We start from the raw sequence: 7844 nt of genomic DNA, 5'->3' as shown, positions 1-7844 counted from the left end.
CCTAGATGGCACGAAGCTTGGCCCCAGTGATGTACTGGGCCGTATGCACCACCCTCTGTAGCACTTTGCAGTCGGATGCCGAGTAGTTCCCATACCAAGTGGTGATGCAACAAGTCAGGATGCTCTCGATGGTGCAGCTGTAAAACCTTTTGAGGATCTGAGGACCCATGTCAAATCTTTTCAGTCTCCTGAGAGGGAATAGGCGTTGTTTTACCCTCTTCATGACTGTCTTGGTGTGTTTGGACCATGATTATTTGTTAGTGATGTGTGCACCAAGGAACTTGAAGCTCTCGACCCCCTCCACTACAGTCTTGTTGATGTGAATGGGGGCGTGCTCGGCCCTCTTTTTCCTGTAGTCCGCGATTAGATCCTTTCTCTGGCTCACATTGAGGGAGAGGTTGTCTTCCTTGCACCACACTGCCAGGTCTCAGACCTCTTCCCTATAGGCTGTTTCATTGTTGTCGGTGATCAGGCCTACCACCGTTGTGTCATTGGCAAACTTAATGATGGTGTTGGAGTTGTGCGTGGCCACGCAGTCGTGGGTGGACAGGGAGTACAGGAGGGGACTATGCACGCACCCCCTGAGGGGCCCCCGTGTTGAGGATTAGCATGGCAGATGAGTTGTTGCTTACCCTTACCACTTGGGGGCAGCCCGTCAGGAAATCCAGAATCCAGTTACAGAGGGAGGTGTTTATTCCCAGGGCCCATAGTTTAGTGATGAGCTTTGAGGCCACTATGGTGTTGAACACGGAGCTGTAGTCAACAAACAGCATTCTCATGTAGAGTTGAAGTCGGAAGTTTACATACACTTAGGTTGGAGTCATTAAAACTCGTTTTTCAACCATTCCAGAAATTTCTTGTTAACAAACTATAGTTTTGGCAAGTCGGTTAGGACATCAACTTTGTGCATGACACAAGTAATTTTTCCACAAGATATGTGGAATTTCACATCTAAAACAAGGATACTCATCATTGTGGCACAATGCTAGGCCATGGATTTTTTATTTAACCATTTTGACGAACATATCAAGAATATTTTAAGGGCTTCTTTTTACATCTTCGTAACATTGCAAAAATCTGAAACTTTGTGTTTATTTTATTTTTCTCCCCAATTTCGTGATATCCAATTGCGATCCAATTACGATCTTGTCTCATCGCTGCAACTCCCCAACGGGCTTGGGAGAGGCGAAGGTCGAGTTATGCATCCTCCAACACTTGACCCACCAAACCGTGCTTCCTAACACCTGCCCGTTGACCCGGAAGCCAGCAGCACCAATGTGTCGGAGGAAAAACCGTTCAACTGATGACCGAAGTCAGCCTGCAGGCGCCTGGCCCACCACAAGGAGTCACTAGAGCACAATGAGCCAAGTAAAGCACTCCCCGGCCAAACTCTCCCCTAACTCGGACGACGCTGCGTGCTGCCCTATGGGACTCCCAGTCACGACCGGTTGTGACATAGCCTGGGATCAAACCCAGGTCTGTAGTGATGCCTCAAGCACTGCGATGCAGTGCCTTAGACCACTGTGCCACTCGGGAGGCAATCGGAAACATTTTAGCAAAAGATTATGCAGAAAAGCTAATCCATGCATTTGTAACTACTAGATTAGACTACTGCAATACTCTATTCTCTGGCTATCCTGATAGCCTAAATACATTTCAGTTAGTGCTAAATACGGCTGCAAGAATGTTGACCAGAACCCAAAAATGTGATCATATTACTCCAGTGCTAGCCTCTCTTCACTGGCTTCCTGTTAAGGCTAGGACTGATTTCAAGGTTTTATTGCTAACCAACTAGGCATTACATAGACTAGCTCCTACCTCTCTCCCTGATTTGGTCCTACCGTACAAAACCTACTCATACGCTACCATCACAAGACGCAGGCCTCATTATTGTCCCTAGAATTTCATAGCAAACAGCTGGAGGCAGGGCTTTCTCCTACAGAGCTACATTTTTATCCATGTGAGAGACGCAGACTCTGTCTCAACCTTTAAGTTTTTACTGAAGACTCATCTCTTCAGTAGGTCCTATGATTGAGTGTAGTCTGGCCCAGGGGTGCGAAGGTGAATGGCAAAGCCCTGGAATGACGAACCGCCCTTGCTGTCTCTGCCTGGCCGGCTCCCCACTGGGATTCTCTGCTTGACCCTATTATGGGGGATGAGTCACTGTCTTACTAGTGCTCCTCCGTGTCGTCCCTAGGAGGGGTGAATCACGTCGTGCCAGGCTTTTTTGAGCTATACTCGACTCTAGTAGTGGGGGGGCTGTGCTTTGACAGTGTGCAGGGTTATATCCTGCCTGGCCTGGTTGGCCCTGTCCGGGGGTATTGTCGGATGAGGCCAGTCCCCCCCCCCCCCCCCCCCCCCTGTCTCAGCCCCATTATCTATGCTGCAATAGTCTATGTGCTGCGGGGCTAGGGTCAGTCTGTCCTGTCTGGTGTAATTCTCTGTCTTATCTGGTGTCCTGTGTGAACTTAAGTATGCTCCCTCTAATTCTCTCTCCCTCTCTCCTTTCCCTCCAGAAGGACCTGAGCCCTTGGACCATGGACCCTCAGGATTACCTGGCCTGATGACTCCTGGCTGTCTCCAGTCCACCTGGTCATGCAAAGCTCCAATTTCATGCTACCTTGTCCTGGACCTGCTGTTTTCAACTCTCTCTCTCTCACTCCCTCCCTCTCTCTCTGTCTTGACCTCTGAATGCTCAGCTATGAAAAGCCAACTGACATTTACACCTGAAGTGCTGACCTGTTGCACCCTCTACAACCACTGGGATTATTATTTGACCCTGCTGGTTATCTTTAAACGTTTGAAAATCTTGAAGAACAATCTGGCCTTAATGGCCATGTACTCTTATTATCTCCACCTGGCACAGCCAGAAGAGGACTGGCCACCCCTCAGAGCCTGGTTCCTCTCTAGGTTTCTTCCTAGGTTCCTGCCTTTCTTTGGAGTTTTTCCTAGCCACTGTGCTTCTTGTTTATGTTTATGTTTATAACTGTCTGTTGTAGGAAAGACTGTATTCGTATAAAATAAGACATTGTTTTGAAACGCACATACCCATTTTCCCAGAAAAGCCTTTCTCCGCGACAGACCGGGGAGAGAGAGAAAACAACAGATTCCCGTTCGTTAAAGGGTGAGATACAGCTTTAATACACTTTATTTAATTCTAAATCTTTAGTACAGACCTTTTAAAACATGTTATAATTAATTAAACAATTTTACTATTCCTTTCTTACAGATAAAGGGCGCGGTTATAGGTTTACCCCTGACATCCTGCCGTTTCCAATTCCCCGCCATCAAGACAGGCTCTCTTGCTCGCAGGATATCCCACACAAGCCCCGCTCCGTAAGTAGTTCACATCCAGACAGGCTTTGGAAAATACATACGAACTAGCAGATTTTGTAGCATTTCTACTATATCTGACATGTTACTGTGGTCGTTTTTTAAAAGTCAATAAACATGTGTGTAAAGTGTACACTTTTGTTTCAAAATAGATTTGTGTAAGACCACCAAAAAACACCTGATTTATCCCACTGCATTAATTAGTAAGTGGGGTAGAAAATGAATCTGTTTAAGTTATAAGTAAAGGGCCCAACTTAAAGAGTACAATTACCCTTTCAAAAAGAGGCTGGCATGATTGACTGTGACCGCACCCCCAACATAGGAAAAATCACCTGTTGTTTGGGTATCTTTATGTATATATGCCCTCCTGTTGTTGAATTGTTTAGATAAAAAACATTGTTTCAAACACCCCTGCAGAGACATATACACACACACACACACACACACACACACACACACACACACACACACACACACACACACACACACACACACACACACACACACACACACACGCACACCCTAGGATAGATCAATTGCACACACATGCTTTAACATATACAGACGCACTATCTTGTTAAATAAACACCAACTAAAGAGTGACAGCTTCAAAGGAATAGATGCACTATATGCATATATGCATAAATTAACACTCACTCTTAAGGCGTGAGAACAGGAACAGGATGTCCTGGCAGGATGCCCTTATATGGGCATAACCACATGATAACTTCCCGCCAGGATGTCCTGACAGGATGGGCATGCACACATCACCCAGACATAGGGTCATAAGTCAAACGTTTGATACGTGCCGTCTACGGTATTCTCTCTGTCCCTCTTTGCCATGCAAATGAACTGAATCCCCAAACAACATTTCCACTGCATTTCAACCCTGCCACAAAAGGACCAGCTGACATCATGTCAGTGATTCCCTCGTTAACACAGGTGTGAGTGTTGATGAGGACAAGGCTGGTGATCACTCTGTCGTGCTGATTGAGTTCGAATATATCAGACTGGAAGCTTCAAAAAGGAGGGTGGTGCTTGGAATCATTGTTCTGCCTCTGTCAAACATGGTTACCTGCAAGGAAACAAGTGCCGTCATCATTGCTTTGCACAAAAAGGGCTTCACAGGCAAGGATATTGCTGCCAGTAAGATTGCACCCAAATCATCCATTTATCGAATCATCAAGAACTTCAAGGAGAGCGGTTCAATTGTTGTGAAGAAGGCTTCAGGGCGCCCAAGAAAGTCCAGCAAGCGCCAGGACCGTCTCCTAAAGTTGATTCAGCTGCAGGATCGGGGCACCACCAGTACAGAGCTTGCTCAGGAATGGCAGCAGGCAGGTGTGAGTGCATCTGCACGCACAGTGAGGCAAAGACTTTTGGAGGATGGCCTGGTGCCAAGAATGTCAGTAAAGAAGCCACTTCTCTCCAGGAAAAAATCAGAGACAGACATATTCTGCAAAAGGTACGGGGATTGGACTGCTGAGGGCTGGGGTAAAGTCATTTTCTCTGATGAGTCCCCTTTCCGATTGTTTGGGGAATCCGGAAAAAAGCTTGTCCGGAGAAGACAAGGTGAGCGCTACCATCAGTCCTGTAAGATCCCACACAAAACAGGTGGAAAAAGGCTGCCTAAATATGATCCCCAATCAGAGACAACGATAGACAGCTGCCTCTGATTGGGAACCATACCAGGCCAACATAGAAATGCAAAAACTAGAGTACCCACTCTAGTCATACCCTGACCTAACCAAAATAGAGAATAAAAAGGATCTCTAAGGTCAGGGCGTGACACAGACCGTAATCCATTGAGAACTTGTGGTCAATCCTCAAGAGGTGGGTGGCCATCAGTCAGGATGTGGCCCAGTAGTGGCCCAGAAGTTAATTGACAGCATGCCAGGGCGGATTGCAGAGGTCTTGAAAAAGAAGGGTCAACACTACAAATATTGACTCTTTGCATCAACTTCATGTAATTGTCAATAAAAGCCTTTGACACTTATGAAATGCTTGTAATTATACTTCAGTATTCCATAGTAGCATCTGACAAAAATATCTAAAGACACTGAAGCAGCAAACTTTGTGGAAATTAATATTTGTGACATTCTAAAAAAAATTTGCCACGACTATGTTGGTGTTTTCTTTATTTTTGCACTTTCCTTCACATCCTACAGCATAATCTAGTTCAGATCGCCAGTGTTGTATATGGCTGAACTACTGATATATAATATTGTAATGTATCTCTATACGACATCTGTTTTTCCATGGTGATGTTCCAATCTTGTCTCCCTCTCTGTGCAAGGCCAGCCTTCAGGGCATCGTGGTGGTGGAGAAGACCCGGCTCAGTGAACAGTACTTTCCTGTAATGCAGTAGTTTGTGGTGTATGAGCTCGGTCTCAAACTGCTACCTGTTGCCAGCCAGCTGGAAGCCTCCCAGCTTCTCATACAGATAGATAGTCAAACTTTCATACATGCAAGAAAAGTAGCGAAGAGTTTGGTCTAGCATTGTCACTTTGCAAAGATTATCCTGATTCCACAAATATGTGTTAAACTCGACCTAACATACAGTCAGATCGACCATAGTCTAACTGTGCGTGACGATTGACTGATGAATTGTGTCCTCTCCTCTGCAGGTACACGGAGAGAGTAAAGACAACCCGTTCCTCAGGAGGAGTGTGTCTCGGCTGCTGGACCCCCTGGTCATGTCCCTGGTTCAGCAGATCCCTGGAGTAGGGATGGTCAAAGCAATGGCCCTGCTCCAGCACTACTCCAGTATCCACCAGCTGTACAACGCAGGGACCCATGAACTGGAGCCCATCGTGGGCCAGGCCATGGCTCAGCACATACGCAACTTCTTCCACAACCCATTAGTCTGACTCTGACAGCACGGCACAGCTCATTGACAAATCATTACTTGTTTATGTTCAAATGTGTAAGGAGGGGGCACACGTGAACCTGACACAATGTTGTAAAGCTAAAGACTCCCTAGTTTGGAATGTATCTTTTTTCCACATCTCGATGGAATGTAACATGCCTTTGTTTATACAAACAAAATGTTTTGGTGTTTCTCTGTGTATGCAAAATGTGTTGCAGTTCTTCAAAAATCAAATCAAATCAAATTATATTTGTCACATACACATGGTTAGCAGATGTTAATGCGAGTGTAGCGAAATGCTTGTGCTTCTAGTTCCGACAATGCAGTAATAACCAACAAGTAATCTAGCTAACAATTCCAAAACTACTACCTTATAGACACAAGTGTAAGGGGATAAAGAATATGTACATAAAGATATATGAATGAGTGATGGTACAGAGCGGCATAGGCAAGATACAGTAGATGGTATTGAGTGCAGTATATACATATGAGATGAGTATGTAAACAAAGTGGCATAGTTAAAGTGGCTAGCGATACATGTATTACATAAAGATGCTTTAGATGATATAGAGTACAGGATATACATATACATATTAGATTAATAATGTAGGGTATGTAAACATTATATTAGGTAGCATTGTTTAAAGTGGCTAGTGATATATTTTACATCATTTCCCATCATTTCCCATTATTAAAGTGGCTGGAGTTGAGTCAGTCTGTTGGCAGCAGCCACTCAATGTTAGTGGTGGCTGTTTAACAGTCTGATGGCCTTGAGATAGAAGCTGTTTTTCAGTCTCTCGGTCCCAGCTTTGATGCACCTGTACTGACCTCGCCTTCTGGATGATAGCGGGGTGAACAGGCAGTGGCTCGGGTGGTTGTTGTCCTTGATGAGCTTTATGGCCTTCCTGTGACATCGGGTGGTGTAGGTGTCCTGGAGGGCAGGTAGTTTGCCCCCGGTGATGCGTTGTGCAGACCTCACTACCCTCTGGAGAGCCTTACGGTTGTGGGCGGAGCAGTTGCCGTACCAGGCGGTGATACAGCCCGACAGGATGCTCTCGATTGTGCATCTGTAGAAGGGCCCCAAGGGACCATGACATTGGTTCGCTACACTGGAAGTGAGTGTGTGTGTGTGTGTGTGTGTGTGTGTGTGTGTGTGTGTGTGTGTGTGTGTGTGTGTGTGTGTGTGTGTGTGTGTGTCTGACTGACTGACCACTAGATGGAGTAAGATGCCTTTTCCTTATCCAGAACAATTCATAAACTTCCATTGGAACAATACAACCTTAAGCAAGGCCTGTTTTACTTGAACTGATAGCGGGTGCCAACGGAAATGCTATATGACAACCTTTTTCCAACCCATGTCAGGGCTTCTTGGAGCTCAAACAGAAACCACAGATCCCCTGGCTTAGTTCAATCCAATCCATTTGCACTGAAGCATTTTGTCTCAATGGAGGAGTACTTTCTTGGCAAGGCTGTGGAAGGCCTTCCTTCCAAATCCACAGTCAGGACTGCCTTTTATTCCAGTCTGACCATGTGACCTGGGCTGGCTGCATGGAGCTTTCCCTGGCCAGTGACTTCCCCCTGTGACACTCCATTCCATCCCAATCCAACAAGAAGTAACATTGGCATGCTGGCCAAAGCATGAATT

General features: G+C 45.8%; 1 pseudogene; it reads left to right on the top strand.

Annotated features, from left to right (window-relative positions):
* Nucleotides 1-4657: 4657 nt before the first annotated feature.
* LOC139405502 (Fanconi anemia core complex-associated protein 24-like) lies at nucleotides 4658-6200 on the top strand (annotated as a pseudogene).
* The last annotated feature ends 1644 nt before the right edge of the window (nucleotides 6201-7844 follow it).

The sequence above is a fragment of the Oncorhynchus clarkii genome, chromosome 1 (assembly GCF_045791955.1).
Source record: "Oncorhynchus clarkii lewisi isolate Uvic-CL-2024 chromosome 1, UVic_Ocla_1.0, whole genome shotgun sequence".
Taxonomy (NCBI): Eukaryota; Metazoa; Chordata; class Actinopteri; order Salmoniformes; family Salmonidae; genus Oncorhynchus; species Oncorhynchus clarkii.
The sequence above is the reverse complement of the archived record's forward strand: the minus strand, read 5'-3'. Positions and strand labels throughout refer to the sequence as shown.